The sequence below is a fragment of the Triturus cristatus genome, chromosome 9, assembly GCF_964204655.1.
Source record: "Triturus cristatus chromosome 9, aTriCri1.1, whole genome shotgun sequence".
NCBI classification, from domain to species: Eukaryota; Metazoa; Chordata; class Amphibia; order Caudata; family Salamandridae; genus Triturus; species Triturus cristatus.
Genome location: NC_140592.1, coordinates 677,774,735 through 677,793,795, shown reverse-complemented (window position 1 = coordinate 677,793,795; position 19,061 = coordinate 677,774,735). Strand labels below are relative to the sequence as shown.

At 43.7% G+C, this 19,061-nt stretch overlaps 1 protein-coding gene across 1 annotated transcript in view; it reads right to left on the bottom strand.

The window, feature by feature from the left end:
• The window catches only part of LOC146798483 (solute carrier family 22 member 20-like), a 141,971-nt gene extending 130,923 nt beyond the window's left edge, over positions 1–11,048 (bottom strand). The window contains exon 1 of the mRNA XM_085625755.1: positions 10,975–11,048. The gene's annotated coding sequence lies outside the window, so the exon portion shown is untranslated. The remainder of the gene's footprint in view (positions 1–10,974) is intronic.
• Positions 11,049–19,061: the final 8,013 nt, after the last annotated feature.

Genomic DNA, 19,061 nt, shown 5'->3' with positions numbered 1-19,061 from the left:
ATCCAAATTGTGGGGGTTGGAACGTGGTTGCATGAATGGGTTCCATCCAAAGGGGGGTTGTTGGTACGGACCTATTTGTTGGTATGGTCCCCTATTTCTTCTAGATCGGTTTCCCCTCCTCGTGTTGTTCCCTTGTCGGCCTTCAAATGATGAATCACTCGAGTTCTTTCCGGACCCTGTGCTGTCCGTATCTGAGAAATCCGATTTATCTTTGTCTGTTGGATTATAATCCTCCTTGGAGTACGGAAATGTATTTTCAAACTTGAATCTTTTTAGATCTGTTTGAAATTTTGTGATTTTTGCCTGGGTAAGATATTCTTTGTATTCATTTATTATATTGTTATTTTCTTCTAGTTTCTTTTTGAATTGTCCAATTGTAATTTGAGTTTTTATTCCATTTTCCAATGTTTTTATTTCAATGAGGAGAGTGCCAGAGAGTCTCTTTGCTGTTTTAATAATTAAAACGAGCCAGTCTCTGGTGCATTTCCATGCAATCAAAGACCAGCTACGTCTAAATTCAGGGTGATTTAGAAAAATGCGTGGAGAATTGGCTACGATTAGAATATTTGGAGCTATGTTGCCCCTAAGATATTCGGTCATAATCGCTCCATGCAATAAACTTTTTAGTTGGGTCCTCTTTAATTCAGTTAAATAATCCCAGTCGCCATTATTCTGGATCACGTTTGTGAGTGTGGTGTCGGAAATTAATGATGGTAAGGCTAAAATGGATGATATTTCATCCTCATCATAAGCTAATCCTTCCGCCATTTTCAGAATTTTTGAAAGGGGGGATGCTTAGGACAAAATAGTTGGTAATTAGAGGGACTCACAAGACAAAGTTTTTTTGTATGAGTACCCTTCCCCTTTCTTGGGGATCGTGTTATAAAGCTCTCAGGGCTATGGAGGTCCCTCTATACTTTTTGTCACACAAGGAGAGTGAGAGAATGAACAGGACAATTACGTTCTCCCAATCAAAACTTTTTATCACTATAAGCAACTGTTGCCAAACCGGTAACCCAACAAGGGCTACAGTTTTTTTCGAGAGATTCCTACGATGTTATCTGTGTCAGGTGGAATATCAAAGATATTGAAGAAGACGCCTCACTCACATAATAGTGACATGCTTCATCATAGGCGTTTTCTCCACACCCAGATAAGATGATACTATCTGGGCGGACTCGACCAAAGATGTAATGGGAGTGCTTATATAAGTAGGTAACTGGTTAAGCAGGGAACCAGATTTTTTATAAACTAAAAATACCCACAAGTATACCCCTACTCGATCCTTTATTCTGGGGCACTTGTGGTACCATTAAAAACCATATGTTGGTTTTTTTTTAACATTATTCTATTCAAATGTACCCTCATATAAATGCCAACATGTTTCGGCCCTCATTAAATAGCCCAATCGGGTCTGGGGCCTTCGTCAGGGCGTTGTATTTCTGTTCCTTAATTTAAGGTCCCTACCTGGGCTTTACGCATATACTTCATGCATACCAAAAGTGAGGCCTAATGCACTCACCTGCACTTCTTGTGTTCGAGCTCCAGTAGATTTTCTATGAGAGGTAAAGAAGAGAGTATACACACGAGTGTATAGTTATACGCAACAAGTTGTTGTATATGAAGGAAACTTGTAAAAAGGGTTCCCTTGATTACCTGGTCTATCTGTTCTGTGGGTGTTACAGAAACTTGGTGCCGTCTTAGCGCATTATAGGCCCCCGGGCAAAGCAGTGCACTGGGTCCTGCCTACACAACCACTCACATGAATATAAATGTTTAACAGAAAATGTGTGTTAAATTCTGATCTGCATAGGGTTAGCTGTGCTCGTTGGGCCCCCGGGCAACTGCCCAGCGTACCCATGCATTAAAACGGCACTGCAGCCATTGCCTTTGCTTTGCTTGTTGCTATGTGTACAGGAAGTGTGGTGCTGTATATTTCTAAGTATGCTGTAGAGGTTGGGTGTACTGCACAGGTTGGGTGTAAGCTTGCACTGGGGCTGCCAGTAGTATCCATGAAGGATGTTTACACTGTGTGGCCTGTGCCATGTCTGCACTACATCTGAATGAACATGTGTACTGTTGCTGTACCCAGGGACAGAAAATAGGCTCAGGTACCGAAAGACATGTACAACATGCTGTGTAAGTGTTGCGCAAGGTATGGAGGACTGCATGAATTTGAGTATGCTGTAGGCAGTTGTTGTTTTAATATCAGGGAATTCAAGAGTAAAAACCAGCCCGCCAGGCCATGAGACAGGCCCAAAACTTCCGAAAGCCTGCCCACACACTGACCTGTCAGACCAGCTCTTTGGGAACTGCTTGGTTAACCTGTAGGCCAGTCTAACCCTGGCTGTACCTACCTGGTGCGATGAGGACAGCTGGACTAGTTCTACCTTATGTGTGTGAGGAAATATATACTTTACTTGCACTGCAGAAAGAGTGCACTGCTGCTGCTCCGTGGCTGTATCTGCTCTTGAGGAAAGCTTTTTCTACCTGTGCATAATCTGTTCAGTTTGTGAGGGATGCATGCATATCTGCTGCAAGTGCTGTGCCCTTTATAGGTGTCAGTGAAGCTTGCACTGCTTTGCTGTGCTCCTTATGGGGGTAAGTGAATCTTGCACTTCTTTGCTGTACCCTTTATGGGTGTAAGTGAAGCTTGCACTGCTGCTTTCTGTTTTCTATGAGCTTGATGTGCAAGTGAATCTTTCACTGCCCATGCTGCACCTGTTCTTTTTGTGTTGCAAGCACGCACTGCTATTGGCAATGCTGTACCTCCCTGATCGGTACGGGTGGGAAGGTTACACTGCTCCTGCCTTACCTGTACCTGTTCTGGGTAGGAATGAAGCTTGCTCTGTAACTGCCTGTGGGGTACAGGTTTTGTGTATGAATGAAGTTCACCTTGCTACTGCCTGTGTTGTACCTTTTATGTGAGTGAGGGAAGAGGGTATTAATATTGGGTGTGCAGCAGTTCTTCTATATGGGAGCATCTCTTTTCAGTGTAACCAAAGTTTCTCTGCTCTTGCCAATATTCTACTGACACGTGGGGGAATAATGGACTGCTTTTGCTTGAATGCGAATACAACGTGAAGTGATTGTGCTCGAGCTGTACCTCTGTGTTTGTGCCAGGGTGTTGTCCTGCTGCTACCTGTGCTCTGCTTCTTCTGTGTACGTGCCAGGTTGTTGTGCTGCCTCAGGTTGTTTTACTGCTTCTGCCTGTGCCCAGCTTCTGTGGACCAGTCTGGATGTTGCATTGCTGCCGCCTGTGCTTTCTTTCTTTGTTGATATCAGGATGTTGCCCTGCTTCTCCCTCTGCTCTGCTTCTTCTGTATACACGTCAGGATTGTTTCACTGCTGCTGCCTGTGCTCTACTTGTTTATGTGCCAGGATTATGCACTGCTTCCACCCTGTAATCTACTTTTGTTGTGTATATGTGTCAGACTGTTGCACTGCTGCTATCTTTGTTCTACTGCTGTTTATGTGTCAGGTTGTTGCACTGCTGCTGCCTGTACTCTACATCTCTGTGCATGTCAGGATGTTGCACTGTTGCCACCTTTGCTGTACTTCTTCTTTGTACATGTCTGGTTGTTGCACAGTTGCCGGTGGCACTGTACCTCTGTGTACATGCCAGGATATGGCAGTACGGTTGCTTGTGCTATACTTTATTCTGTGTATATGTCACAATGTTGCCCTTCTGCTGCCTGTGCTCTGTTTCTTCTGTGTAAGTGTCAGGTTGTTGCCCAGATGCTGGTGATGCTGTACTTCTGTGTACATGTCAGAATATGGCAGTGCAGTTACTTGTTATACTTTATTCTGTGTATATGTTACAATTTTGCCCTTCTTCTGTCTGTGCTCTGCTTCTTCTTTGTATGTGTCAGGTTGTTGCACTGCTGCTGCCTGTGTTATACTTCTGTGTTTGTGTCAGGATGTTGAACTGCTGCTACCTGTACACTACTTCTTTGTGTGTATGTGTCAGACTGTTGCACAGCTGCTGCCTTTGCTTTACTGCTGTTTATGTGTCGGGTTGTTGCACTGCTGCTTCATGCACTCTACATCTGTGTGTGTGTGAGGATGTTGCACAGTTGCCACCTTTGCTGTACTTCTTCTTTGTGCATGTCAGGTTGTTGCACAGCTGCTGGCAGTGCTGGACCTCTGTATACGTGTCAAGATATAGCATTGCGATTGCTGGTGCTATACTTTATTCTGTGTATATGTTACAATGTTGCCCTTCTGCTGCCTGTGCTCTGCTTTTTCTGTGTAAGTGTCAGGTTGTTGCACAGCTGCTGGCAGTGCTGTACTTCTGTGTACATGGCAGAATAAGGCAGTATGATTACTTGCTATAATTTATTCTGTGTATATGTTACAATGTTGCCCTTTTGCCGTCTGTGCTCTGCTTCTTCTGTGTATGTGTCAGGTTGTTGCACAGCTGCTGGTGGTGCTGTACTTCTGTGTACATGGCAGAATATGACAATGCGGTTACTTGTACTATACTTTATTCTGTGTATATGTTACAATTTTGCCCTCCTGCTGTCTGCGCTCTGCTTCTTCTGTGTATGTCTCAGGTTGTTGCACTGCTGCTGCCAGTGTTATACTTCTGTTTGTTATACAAAACAATAGGGCAACCCAATAAACCCCAAGGATTTGGGTATAATGTAATTCCAAAAAATATATAAACCTTGAGGATTTACTTCATTAATATTTCTTAGTCATACAGTCACCTTAGTGAGCTTAATTTCAAAAAGAACCTAGAGGTAAACAGTAATTATCACAGTTCATTATTTATTCATTTTTTTGAATTCTTTTTTTAAATTTCAATGTAGCAAAAATTCGTATATACAAAAAGGAAAAGAAAAATATTCATTTATACACTGGCAACAAAAGACTACTGTCAATTCAATACACATAGAAAACAGTAGTTATTGACACTTTTTACAATGATGAACCATCCACAGTTTGGTCATGTATCAAGGAAACTCTTGTTTCAATATTTGTAGTATCAAAGCACATCAGATGGGTACTTGTTTACACCAAAGAAGTGTCACAGCGTCGACGTTTCGGTCTCCTATTAGAAAATGTTAATCAACGAGACCATCTTCAGGACCAAAGTTGCGCCATGTATTATATAGAGACCATAGGTTAATCAAGGTCTATTGAATCAATTCTTCCGCAGTCTTCAAAAGAAGAGCTTTGTTTAGGAAACGCCCCCTATCGTCGGCGGTGTATGAGTCCTTATTTATTTAGCAGAAGTCTACAGCTATTCTCCTTCCATTACGCGTCTCGCCAAATAGTCCGACTATTGGCGAGACGCGTAATGGAAGGAGAATAGCTGTAGACTTCTGCTAAATAAATAAGGACTCATACACCGCCGACGATAGGGGGTGTTTCCTAAACCAAGCTCTTCTTTTGAAGACTATATAATACATGGCGCAACTTTGGTCCTGAAGATGGTCTCGTTGATTAACATTTTCTAATAGGAGACCGAAACGTCGACGCTGTGACACTTCTTTGGTGTAAACAAGTACCCATCTGATGTGCTTTGATACTACAAATATTGAAACAAGAGTTTCCTTGATACATGACCAAACTGTGGATGGTTCATCATTGTAAAAAGTGTCAATAACTACTGTTTTCTATGTGTATTGAATTGACAGTAGTCTTTTGTTGCCAGTGTATAAATGAAAATTTTTCTTTTCCTTTTTGTATATACGAATTTTTGCTACATTGAAATTTAAAAAAAGAATTCAAAAAAATGAATAAATAATGAACTGTGATAATTACTGTTTACCTCTAGGTTCTTTTTGAAATTAAGCTCACTAAGGTGACTGTATGACTAAGAAATATTAATGAAGTAAATCCTCAAGGTTTATATATTTTTTGGAATACTTCTGTTTGTGTCAGGATGTTGCACTGCTGCTGCCTGTACACTACTTCTTTGTGTGGATGTCTCAGACTGTTGCAACGCTGCTCCCTTTGCTTTACTGCTGTTTATGTGTCAAATTGTTGCACTGCTGCTTCATGCACTCTACATCTGTGGGTGTGTGTGAGGATGTTGCACAGTTGCCACCTTTGCTGTACTTCTTGTTTGTGCATGTCAGGTTGTTGCACAGCTGCTGGCAGTGCTGTACCTCTGTGTACGTGTCAAGATATAGCAGTGCAGTTGCTTGTTCTATACTTTATTCTGTGTATAAGTTACATTGTTTCCCTTCTGCTGTCTGCGCTCTGCTTGTTCTGTGTACATGTCAGGTTGTTGCACCGCTGCTGGCGGCGCTGTACCTCTGTGTACATGGCAGAATATGACAGTGCGGTTACTTGTTACACTTTATTCTGTGTATATGTTACAATGTTGCCCTCCTGCTGTCTGGGTTCTGCTTCTTCTGTGTACATGTCAGGTTGCTGTACTGCTGCTGCCTGTGCTTTACTTCTATGTTTGTGTCAAGATGTTGTACTGCTGCTGCATGCACACTACTTTTTTCTGTGAGTGTCAAGGTGTTGCACTGCTTTCACCTGTGCTGTACGTTTTAGTGTACGTCTCTGCTGCTGCCTCTGCTTTCTCTGTGTACATGTGATGTTGTTAAACTGCTGCTGCGTGCATGCTACTTATGTGTATGTATCCGGATGTTGCACTGCTTCTGTATGTGCTCTATTTTTTCCTGTTTATGTGTTAGGTGGATAAACAGCTGCTCAGTGGCGGTTCCTCCGCTAGGGTGGAGGAGCGTCGCCCTCCCCCGCCAGCTGCCTCAAAACATTTGGAAAGTCAAAATAAAACGATAATAAACACGTTTTATTATCGTTTTATTTTTCCTTTCCTGCCGAGTCTTGCCGAGTCGGGGTTGCAGGAGGAGTGGTGAGCAGTGTGATCAGTGTGCATGACGGTTTGGCCGGCTGTCTCAGGCCAGCCAAACCGTCATGCGCACTGAAGCTGTCTCCAAACGGAGCTGCGTTGTCGGGTTGGAGACAGTAGGTCCAGGCACCCAGTCTCACTGGGAGCGCAAATTCAGAGTGCTCAGGCCAATCCTGACGCTGCTCTCATGATATGAGAGCAGTGTCATGATTGGCTGCAGTGGAGTCTGGGAGCCTGTGCCTGAGAGGAGAGGAGCTGAAGAGTGCGATCATTAAAAAAACATGTCTTTCTTTATTTTGCCGTTCCATGACCCCTATGCCCCCGCCTCGCCGCTCATCCACAACACAGGCCGCTACTGCTGCTGCTGCTGCTGCCTGTGATTTCTCGCTTTTGTGTATGAGTGTATGAGCCAGGTTGTTGTGCTGCTGCTACCTGGGTATGTGTGTGGATGTTGCAGTGCTGCCGCCTGTGCTCTGCATGTTCTGTTTGATAGTGAAGCTTGCACTGCTGTGTACTTGTGATTTATCTATTCATTGCACCAGTGAAGCTTGCACTGCTGCCTCAACAGGTACCCTTATGTCCAACTGGAGGTTGCATCGCTGCTACATGCTATTTATCTGTTCTTTGCACTAGTTAATGTTAATTGTGATTTGTAAAGCGCCTCATATCGACAGGTCTCTAAGTGCTGTGAGAGAATAGCCATAGCCCACCCCGATGAGTGAAGGTTAGCCCCCGGTAAGTGGCTACGTTATGTCCAGGCCTCTGTGAAGAGGAAGGTCTTCAGTTTTCTCCTGAAGGTGAAGCTTGCATTGATGCTGCTGCCTGTGCAGCGCCCTTTTTCCATACAATGCTGGCATTTGGAGGACCCAAGACCTCCGTGGCTACCCAGATCCCATTCACGCAGTCACTCTCATCCCCTACGTCAGCCTACTCGTGCCATGCCTACGGCGCATGCTCTTTTATTCACCTGCTAAGTGCACCTCTTTCTTATGGGCTCCAGGGCTATGCCCTCTTGTTCTCTGGCAGGTGTTTATCACGCCAGGAGTGAATAATAATTATGTTATTCACTCCTGATATAAATCATGAAGGCATACGCGCGAGCCATCACAGAGCTTGCTCAGAGTTGATGAAATCCCAGCCCTGGCCTCAGGGCGCGGGCGCGCCTAAGTGCCGCTCCCACCCGTGACTTGCCAAGGCGTCACTGCTAGAGGTAGCCATGGGCGCCGCAGTCAGGAGCCCTGCTCTGCCCGTAGGTACGCACGAATCAGCCAAGCCACTATTCCCCCGATCGTCATTGAGTTGGAATAGTGTGGGGTGAGGCTCACAGACACTGAAACCTTCAACTAGAATCAGAAAGGAAAAATAGCCCAAACAGGACCTGCGGAGGCAGCAAGGTAAGTATGCAAGCTTTTAAATGTTGCGCGCTTATGGGTCAGAGTGTGTGTCTGTGAGAGTGTGTGAGCATGTCTGCATGTGTATGCGAGTGAAAGTTAGAGAGGGTCAGTAAAAGCGTGAGTTAGAATGAGTAACCGGGAGAGTAAGTACGAGTCAGAATAAACAGGATAGTGAGTGTTACTGTGTGTGAGACTGTGTGAGTCAGGGTGAGACTGAGTGAGTCGAGAATGAGTGAGAAATAAAGTCAGAGTGAAAATCAGAGAGAATAATTGAGTCCGAGTGAGTGAGAATGAGTGAGTGAGTGAGCATGAGTGAGACAGTGAGAATGAGTAAGACTAAATGAGACAGATTGACACTGAGTGAGTGAGAATGAGTGGGATTTAGTAAGAATGAGTGACAATCAGTGACACAGAGTGACAATGGCTGAGGCTGACTGACCATGAGTGAGAATGAGTGACTGGGAGACTGGGGGGAAAATGAATGAGACTGAGTGATACTGATTGAGTCTGAATGAGATTGAGTCTGTCAGTGAGTCAGAATGAGTGAGAATGAATGGGACTGAGTGAGAAGGAGTGAGATTAGATGAGTATGAGCAAGACAGAGTGAGACTGAGTGAACTGGAAAGGGTGAGAAAATGAGTGAGTTGCAGTGAGACTGAGCGATTCAGAATGAGTGGGACTAGCTGAGACTAGGTGAGAATTAGTGATACTGAGAAGGTCAGAGTGAGAATGACTGAAACTGCGTGAGTCAGTGAGACTAGGTATGTGCAAGTGTAAGTGAATGAGACTTAGTGAGAATGATTGATAGTATAAGACGGATTGCAAGAGAGCGTGAACAAACTCCTCGAACCCTTAGAAAAGAAGCCAGGCTTGCTCACTGGAATTCGAGCCAGTGAGTGTGCACCACCATCTTTTAAGGTCACCATCTGCCACTGCTGTTGAAGCAAAATGGAAACTACTCCACATTCACCAGGACTCAGCTCTTGAGGTAATGCATAGCCAGACTCATGTGTTTACTTCCCCAGTCCCTGCATACTCACTCATCCGTACTTGAGCCCACTCGCACGTGCCCATCTTGTGTCTTCTGTCCATCTCGATTTGCTTATTCAAGTTCACATACATCACATACTTAAGTGCACTTGTGAACAGCACTCTTGGCCCACCTCTTCCAGCCCTTAGCTCACAGATGCACAAGCTCCTGGGCCCATCTCACAAGGTCCCCCACACAAACGTGCACACTCAGCCGAGTCTATCTGCTTAGACCCCTCGCAGTCACACAGTGACCTTAATGCGCCTGCGTAGCCCCCTCACACTCACCCACACTAACCTCTATGCCCACCTGCACAAGTCCCATACCTACTCAGTTGCCACTGGGGTCCCTTCGCCCATTCTCATGCACTCTCATGATGGCACTGCATACTCACGTGCTCTGCACGTACAGGGCACGCACCCTTACACATGGTCATCTGGTTCTCCATCCACTAACACTCATCCTGTGCACCTGCCCGTGCCCTGCACACTTGCTCACACTCATGTAAGCCTGCACACTTGCTCACACTCATGTAAGGCTGCAGGGGCGGCTCTAGGCTCATGGGGGCCCTGTGCAGGGAGCGTAGGTAGGGGGCCCCGGAAGAGGGGGTCTGGGCAGGGCGGAAGCCGGAGGCCGCCAAATCCCTGCCAGGGGCCGCCACGAATATGTATTGTATATGATTCCTCGTGGCCAGGCGGCCCCTGGGGTTTGGCGGCCCTGTGCAGGTGCACAGCTTGCACATGCCTAAGGCTGCCCCTGGACGCTGGAAGCACAGGTCCCACAAGCGCGTCAGCTCGCACATGGGTCCACCTTGATTGGTGCTGAACACTCACTCTGACATGGCTGCTCGGGTGCCGCGCAATCATTCTCATCTGATTCACTGATTAATTCAATACTGAAGAATTCAATACTTCATTCGAATACTAGTTGTACTCATGAAAGTGCAATGCCTAACAGTTAAATACATACAATAAAAATGTAAGATGTCAAAAACAGGTACATAAAATGCATGCAACATTTAAAAAATGACACTACCCCGTCAAAGGCATAGGTAACATAAAAATCCCAGCTTTAAAAACTAACGGCAGATCTGTAAAGTGATCATGATGCGACGGGCTCAAACAGCTGCTTTTAAAAAGGCACCCAAATGAGTTGTTTCCTCCTCATCCGCCACATTAAAAGGCACATTCAATGCATCGCTCAAATTCTTAATGCTTCATTTCTTTAAAAAGGGAATCAGAAAATGCCTTGAATACATAGCATAAAAACCACAGAAAAGCATAAAAACCACAGAAAAGCGTTAAATGCAACATTGTTTGCCCTGAGTTTCCGTCGCAGGGACTAGGTAAAGAATCCGAACCGGTGTTAAAACCCATTGGGAAGCACAGCACATATTTCACTGTGCCAGCCCTATACCGGAACTCCGCTCCCATCGACCCATGACTCTAGTCAGGTACCCTGCGATTTTGGCTATGGGAGCTGCTAGCATATAGGGGCCACGCTCACCTTTTTGGCTCTGCAAACACATTCTGTCAGAAGCAGTCGGGTCATATAGACTGGTTTTTGCTGATGCTGAAATTACTGGTTGTGTCCGTAAAGACCTGCTCTAGGTTGAGAGAACGAAGACTGGATCCAGTCGGATTCTATCTGCTTGCGCAGCCGCATTCTCACTTTCCTGGAACCCCTTGCACAGGTCCAGCCCCCCCCAAACTCACCTGACTGTAATCCACCTGCACTTGATTGGGGTTGTCCAAACGTACTAGGCACCGGGATGTTTACATCTCATGAATTCTGCAGCTCTCATTATATAGGCAGACGGGTTACAGGCTTACCAATGAGAACCATGCCATATTTCACAATCAACCAGGTGAAAGGGCATGACGTCACTCAAGACAATGAAATATTTCTCAAGAACAGAAGGAGCTTAAAGGAGCTATAAAGAGTGAGACTGACTGGCTGAAGGAGTCCTTTCTGTGCCAGGGATTCTAGCCCCTTCTTGGAAAGTCGCCCAGCTGTGTCACTCGTTGGCACCTCGCTTAGTTAATCAGATGTCTCATTGAGTTAAACGCTTACTGCTGCCACCTTCCACGATCTAAAGCAAGTCATGTTGGCTTGCCATCCTTCTGAAATCAGTAATGTGAGTACTATTAAGTTGGGTAGTAGTAACAGCAGTTATTTATAGTGCTTAGAATTGGCAAATGCGCGGTATGAAGCGCTGCATAAAATTAAGTAGTTGGCCGTGTCTGAGTGCTGTAGCAGGTAAAGCTGCAGTTTCTTTGGGCTGGGTTACGCTTGAGTGACGCAATGCCCTCGCTATCAAGCTTCAAGTACATATGCTCAAACTGACTGGAAACATTCTCCCATCAACCTTAACTTCTCAATCCTTCCCCCGCCTCTCAGTCACAGCTATGCAAACCCTGGGAATTCGAACATAGGTTGCATTCTTGCAACTAGGATGCTCTGGAACTCTGCCTTGAATTCCCCAGTGAGATACAAGTACGGCATCCATCTTAGGACGTTCTACTTTCTTCTTCCTTTTCCCTCGCTGCTCACTTCTCATTTTTCAATCCTTATCCATGGTTCCTCATCTCTCATTTTTCACTCCTCAGTCCACTTCCCTCTCTTCTCCCTTGGTCATCCTTCTCATACCGTTGTATACACTTGCCTCACTCTTCGCACTGTACTTTTCATCCCTCGAGCCCCATCCCTCTCTTCTCATCTCTGAGCACACCACCTCATCAACCCTCATTCTTCATCCTTTATTTCTTATCCCTCACTCCTCAACCCTCACCCCTCACTCTTCAACCCTCACTGATCAGTGCTCTGCCTCACTGCAACAATGATGAGTAAACTTGGCAAATGAGCATGTCCTAAGATACTCCTATGATACTAACTTCCCATTTAAGGCACCCTCATCCCTTGTTCTTCATTCCTCATCCCTCATCCCTCACTCCTCATTCCTCCGTCCATTAGTACTGATGTTAATGTCATTAGTTGTGCCCAAAATGGACAAGTATTCAGTGCTGGAGAGGATTTACTACAATGTATGTTTTCACATAGAAACCACACATTACCGCCTCGTCCGTCTTCCTGGATGCAGTCCTTACGCGTGATACTTTTCCCTTCCTGCAAAACCAGTTCCCTAGCTGAAAACTCAAACAAATTTCCCCAAGATGGCCCCCGTTACCCATGAGCCACCACAAAAGGGTGGAACAAACGAAACACTTCCTGTAACATACCACGCCAAACGACCTAAGAAAAACAGGAAATAGTTAACCGCCATGCTCGGGTGGGAGGGCGGGACTCACAACTGCATCCAGGAAGACCAGGACTCGGAGTAATGAAGATTACCAGTAAGTAACCGGGGCATTCATGTCTATCTACCTAGCACTCCAAAACAAGGAATGTTTTATGCATTATATGACCCTACATTTAAATGTAAATGCATGCTAAATAAGCAATCAATCATACAGCCCATGCGACAAAGCACAAACAAAGTAATGCAGATGTTGCTTTAAGAAGCTGTGTTCTGCTGTTATCCTTTTGTATTCGAACATATAAGGGGTGATCTTATCATATCAAGGTATTTTTTAAAACATTATAGAAAGTGTGTTATTGCACATGGACACAGTTTTGTCTGCAGTGATCTCAAAGATTTGTGATCTTTTGTAAGTGCTCCGAAGCAGACTCTTGCCTGTGTGAGCGCTAGATGTATACAACAAACTAGATAATATTGTAAATGTTAAAAAAAGTATTTTATCCTGTGTAAATTACATGCATTTTCCCATTTGTTAGGGGATTGTTGTTCTTGTGAATAACTCAAAATGACAACAATTTGTAACAAAGAAGGGGGCTGGGGTAAGCATATTTGAACCATTTAACAAGTATTGGCACAGCCAATAGGTCTCACCTATGCAAGAGCTATTGACTTTGTCAATATGTTTTAGCCATGTTGTACACCAGCATGACTGCTTTCCAGCATGGCTAAGTGTTAGTGGGGTAAAGCAGAGTGGAGTAAAGTTTTATACACTGGAGTAGAGTGGAGTGTTATTGAGTGGTGTATAGTGGCATAGATTGGTGTGGAGTGGCATAAGGTAGAGTGGATTGGAGTGGGTTGGAGTAAAGTGGAGTGCCATGTTGTGACGTAGAATGAAATGATTTGGAGTGTTGTGGAGTATCATGTAGGGAGTAGAGTATCATAGAGTGAAAGGGTGTAGAGTGGAGTAGAGTTGGATGGAGTGTCATAGAGTGTTGTGGAGTTGTGTAGAGCAGAGTGGAGTGGCGTAGGGGGTGTTGCATAGAGTATAGTGATGTAGAGTAGAGTGACATAGAGTGCAGTAGAGATTGTTGCAGGATGGAGAAGAAAAGAGTGGAGTAGTGTAGTAGAGTGGAATGACATAGAGTGGAGTATAGTGTTGTAGAGTCGAGTAGCATATAGTGGAGTGGCATAGAGTGTTAGAGTAGAGTAGCGTAGAGTGGAGCAGTAGAGTGAAGTAGTGTGTCATAGAATAGAGTGGGGCATAGTGGCATGTAGTGGTGTAGAGGGAATTGTGTAGAGTGTTGTAGAGTGGAGTACTGTCGTACAGCAGAGTAGAGTAGAATTGACTGCTGTAGAGTTGGGTAGAGTATCATAGACTGGAGTAGAGTTTTATTGAGTAGAGCATCAGAGAGTGAAGTATCATGGAGTGGAATGTTGTAGAGTGTAGTATTGTAGAGAGGACTATAGCGAAGTGGCTTAAAGTACAGTGAGGAAGAGTATATTGGCGTAGAGTGCTTTGGCTTTGGGGAAAGTGGTGTAAAGTCCATTGCCATGGAGTAGAGTGGTGTAGAGTAGATTGCAATGGTGTGGAGTGCAATAGCATAGAGTGGTGTAGCATAGTGTGCAGCGGTGTAGACTAGACTATTTCAGAGTACCGTTAAGTGGTGTAGAGTAGAGAGGTGAAGGGTGGAGTGATGTGGGGTAGAGTGCAGAGGTGTAGAGTGGCATAGAGTGCAGGTGTATAGAGGAAAGTCGTGTTGAGTGCAGTGGAATGGAGTGCAGTGGTACAGAATTGATTAGAGTGGCATAGAGTGGAGTGATGCAGAGTAGAATGCAGTGGCATGGAGTGCATTGGAGTAGAGTGCAGTAGAGTGGCATGAGGTTGAGTGTTGTAGAGTGCAGTGTTATAGAGTAGAGTGGTGTTGAGTTCAGTGGCAAAGAGTGACGACTTGAAGAGTAGAGTGCAATGACGTAGAGTGCAGGAGATAGAGTGCATTGACATGGAGTACAGTGGTGCAGTGGCGTAGAGTGCAGTGGTGCATAGTAGAGTGGGATATAGTGCACTGGCATAGAGTAGGGTGGTGCAAAGAGAGGCGTAGAGTGAAGTGAAGTAGAATGCAGTGGTGCCTGGTAGATTACAGTGGTGTAGAGTGAATTGGCATAGTGTAGTGGCGTAGAGTATGGTGATGTAGTGTGCATTGGCATAGAGTGCAGTAGAGTGGCAGAGAGTGGAGTGGTACAGAGTAGAGTGCAGTGCTGCAGAGTAGAGTGGCATAGAGTTCAATGGAAGATGGCGCAATGTTCCAGAACTGAGTGGCGTAGAGAGGTCAGAGTAAAGTGACATATAGTGCAATGGTGTTGAGTAGAGTGGCGCAGAGTGCAGTGGCATACAGTAGAGTGTTGTAGAGCATAGTGGCATACAGTGCAGTGGTGCAGAATAGATTGACATAGAGTGCAGTGGGGTAGAGTGAATTGGCTTTGAGTAAAGTTGTGTAGAGTGCATTGGCGTAGAGTGCGGCATAGAGTAGAGTGGCGTAGAGTGCAGTGGAGTGTTGCAGAGTAGATTATAGTGGCTTACAGTGCAGTGGCCTAGAGTAGATTGGCATAGAGTGCAGTGGCATAAAGTGTATTGGTTTTGAGTAAAGTGGTGTAGAGTGCATTGGTGTAGGGTGTGGTGTAGGGTGGCGTAGAGCGCAGTGGGGTAGCGTGGAGTGGCACAGGGTGGATTGCATAGAGTGGAGTGAAATTGCACTGCATGGAATAGAGTGCTATGGAGTAGATTGCTTCAGAGTAGAGTGAAGTGGCATAGAGTGTAGTGGCATAGAGTAGAGTGTCGTAGAGTGCAGTTTCATGGATTGCAGTGGTGCAAAGTAGATAAGAGTGAAGTCGAGTGGATTGACGTAGACTTCAGTGGCAGAGACTGCAGCAGTGCGTAGTAGAGTGGTGTGGGGTAGAGTGCGCTGGCTTAAAGAAGAGTGGAGTAGAGTAGAGAGGTGTCAAGTGAAGTGGCGTAGAGTGAAGTGTTTCAGAGTAGAGTGCAATGACGTGGAGTGGAGGGGCAAGGGCATAGTGAGGAGTGGTGCAGAGTATAGCATAGTGTTGTGGAGTGGAGTGGGGTGAAGTGGAGTATGCATGATGTGGTAGCATACTGCCATTACAGAGAACACATTTTCAATTAAAATGACCATTGCATCTGCACAGACATAGTGTTTTATAAAATTTAAAAAACAGTATAGAGAGCAAAAATGATAATGTGTGGAAATGCCATCAACTAGTTTATTGCTTTGCTTTGGTCATATTAAAATATTTGTTTCCACCAACCTTCGGAATTGCCAAAAAATGTTGTGCTTTCCATATTCTTTAATATTTGCACAGGCCTGGGAAAATGCTGCCGAAGTATACGGATGAAAACGGATCAAAGCAACTAGCTAAGAATAAAAACTAAACATCTTTGGACCCTGGCCTAGCTGGTCTAAAAGGTACAGAACGATCTTGTCTGACCTGGGACACAGTGACATCCACCCCTTGGTGGGATGAGAAAGATACTTCTAACCACAAATAAGAAAATCCTTACATAATAATCTGAGAACAGGCCTACAATTTGGAAGCTGTCTTTTTAAAATATTGCCAGGCCTCTTGTGCACTGATCACTATTTGTGAGACAGTTCCGATCCCTTTTTTTGAAGAAGACAAGATCAGGATAATTTCAGATAACCCCACACGCCACGCGCTTGTATGACTTTGACCGAACTTTGTTTTTGGTCATGATGAAGGTGGCTTTAATCTAATAACCACCAAAACGTGCGTAGACCTTTTCTCTACATAAGGGAATCCGACCAGGGACATTACACAAGAAAATAACGAGAAGTGCAACCATCACAGAAAGGATTTCAATCTTTTGTATGTCTCTGCCAGAAGTAAATAGGATCCCTGATATGTTGGAAAATCTCTTTTGCTCTGTGATATTGGTCATGGTGTATGTATGGTAGCGCGAATGTAGTATTGGTGAGAGGTTTGAATGTAGTGCTGATGAGTGGTTTTTGTGGGGTATTACAAAACTGTCCAAATTGTGTTTTTAAGACAAGGTCTATATCAAAAATTGTAAACACATGTATGTTGAGTTAAGAGTGAGAAAAGAAATATAAATGTTAAAAAATTTAAAAAAAAGATAGAGAAATATTTATCCAAAAAAATGCACTTTTATAAATAATAAAATATTTTTGTATGAACTATTAATCTTGCAGAAATGTATTTCTTCTTCTCAGGGGATATGTTTGTCTTATGAGAGCCCATAACCAGTAGCTAAATCAAGAGGGTTAGTCTAGAGGTTTTCTTACAGTTTCCTTTTTTCCCCCCTCCTCTACAACCCAAAAGTGAATAGGGGGTACCTTTCTCTTATAGTGAACCCAGCAGGATTGTATCATAAATCCTCTCACTCTGAAGTCAGAGAAAGGAAAGTAAACACCAGCTCTCTGGAAGACACAGCCTGACATTTGACCTCTGTCTTTGAATGCACAGCAAATGTGACAATATAAGAAAAGATGTAAATTTAGTTATGGTGGAAGAATACAGTAAACAGTATTTGGGCAACAGAAGTGACAACTCATACTGGACAGGCTAAAATAAATAAAAAAGCAAGTTTGAGTTACAAAGCCAATGGTAAGCAATGGGTGGAATGTATTACCAGGGAAGTTTTCTGAATTCCCCCAAGATGCTGTTAGCAAGTCAACAGGGCTCGACCTAAAAAGGGCTGTTTTCAAGAAGCAAAACAAATAAATGTCCTGGATTTAATGTTATATGCTTTAGTGATAACACTCAGATACGTGAGAGATAACTTCATATTACAGCTTTGTGTGTCTCCTACTGCCTCTAGCACTGTGTGTATATATATATATATATATATATATATATATATATATATATATATATTCCACAAACTCTGTTCTTTCAATTCCTTTTCCTCGAGGACAAACGGAAGCAAGCCACCAAGTAAGTGCTAAAATTTTCAGTTTATTGCTGCCACCATGACCACCATGACGCGTTTCGTCCTGCCTCGGCCTTGTTCACATGACGCGTTTTAGGAGTCGTCATCATCTATTTATAGTGACCTGTGCCTCTCACGTGATTTAGCATGGACATAGAGAAAATACTGCAGTTTTTCCTTAATGTGAAAAACGAACAACATCAAGACAATGAACTTTTGTCCGATCATTTGTAAACATTGCCTATATAAATATATAAATATATGTAAACATGTATTGATGTAAACTCATACATAGTCAGTACTATTGTGCAAATCAGCAATTATATATATATATATATATATATATATATATATATATATATATATATATATATATATCACAAACAATCCCGATAGTGGTGAAGGCTGTCTAAAAACGGTCCGTGTAGGGGTGATCGGCAGCCCCAATTATGAAACTCTACACTTTTCTCTTCGGAAAGTATACACGGACACCAAGGAGATTTGCAGTTTAAAGCTGGTTTAATGGACTGCACACACAACGCGTTTCAGCTTTCGCCTTGTTCACGCTTGAGCAAAGTTTTTTTTTTCTTTTCATTAAAGTTAATTACAATTCATTATACGCAAAATAGACAACAGACTCCTCACAACAAAATAATGCAATGCAAGAGATTGGTAACGTGGCGGCCATCTTAGCATGGTGCAAGATTCACTACAAAGGCTTGTATTATCAAGCAACATGACATGGAGACTGAAGAATAAAAGCATAATAGCATATATTACACTGAATTATTCCAGAATAATTGTGTATCCCATCTCATATTGAGTAATTTGTGCAAACTAAATCACGCTGCACGCGCTACCAATAGTGATGAAAAGGTGTTAAAGCATACACACATTGTACAAAAATTCCAGCCCTAGTGGGCAAATTTCTAGTGATATTCCATCTAAAGTAATCAGTCCACCGACTTGATAATCATATAGAAAACCATGCCCATTGATTAGTCTAGTTGTAGTGCCTGTTTCTGTTGCTTTTGGGAGTTTCTTTGCTAACAGATCGTCTCTTTTTTTGGCCTTAGCTTTATTGATGGCTATATCTAGGGTCTTTACAGTATACCCTCTCTCCAGGAACCTTTCTTTACTCTGTTTTTGCGCTTCAGCCAGATCTGTTGTATTACTGCACACCCAACGAATCCTCAGCATCTCCCCATAGGGGATATTTTGAATAAACTATTACCTGCCGTGGGTTTCCGATATAGCTTTGTTTCCAATTTCCCATTTTTAATGTACACCTCCACGTCCAGAAAGTAAACATTAGATTTGCTGATGGTAGATGTGGTAGATGTGAAGTGGAGATTGATATTCTTATTATTGATGTTATCAACAAATTCTAGTGCTTCAATTTCTGTACCATGCCATACTAGAAATAAGTCATCAATGTAGCGTAGCCATATTTTTATATGGCTATCTACATGTTGTTTAAACTCTTTGTTCACTATCATCTCCTCCCACCATCCCACATGCAGACAGGAGTAGCTAGGGGAAAAACATGTCCCCATAGC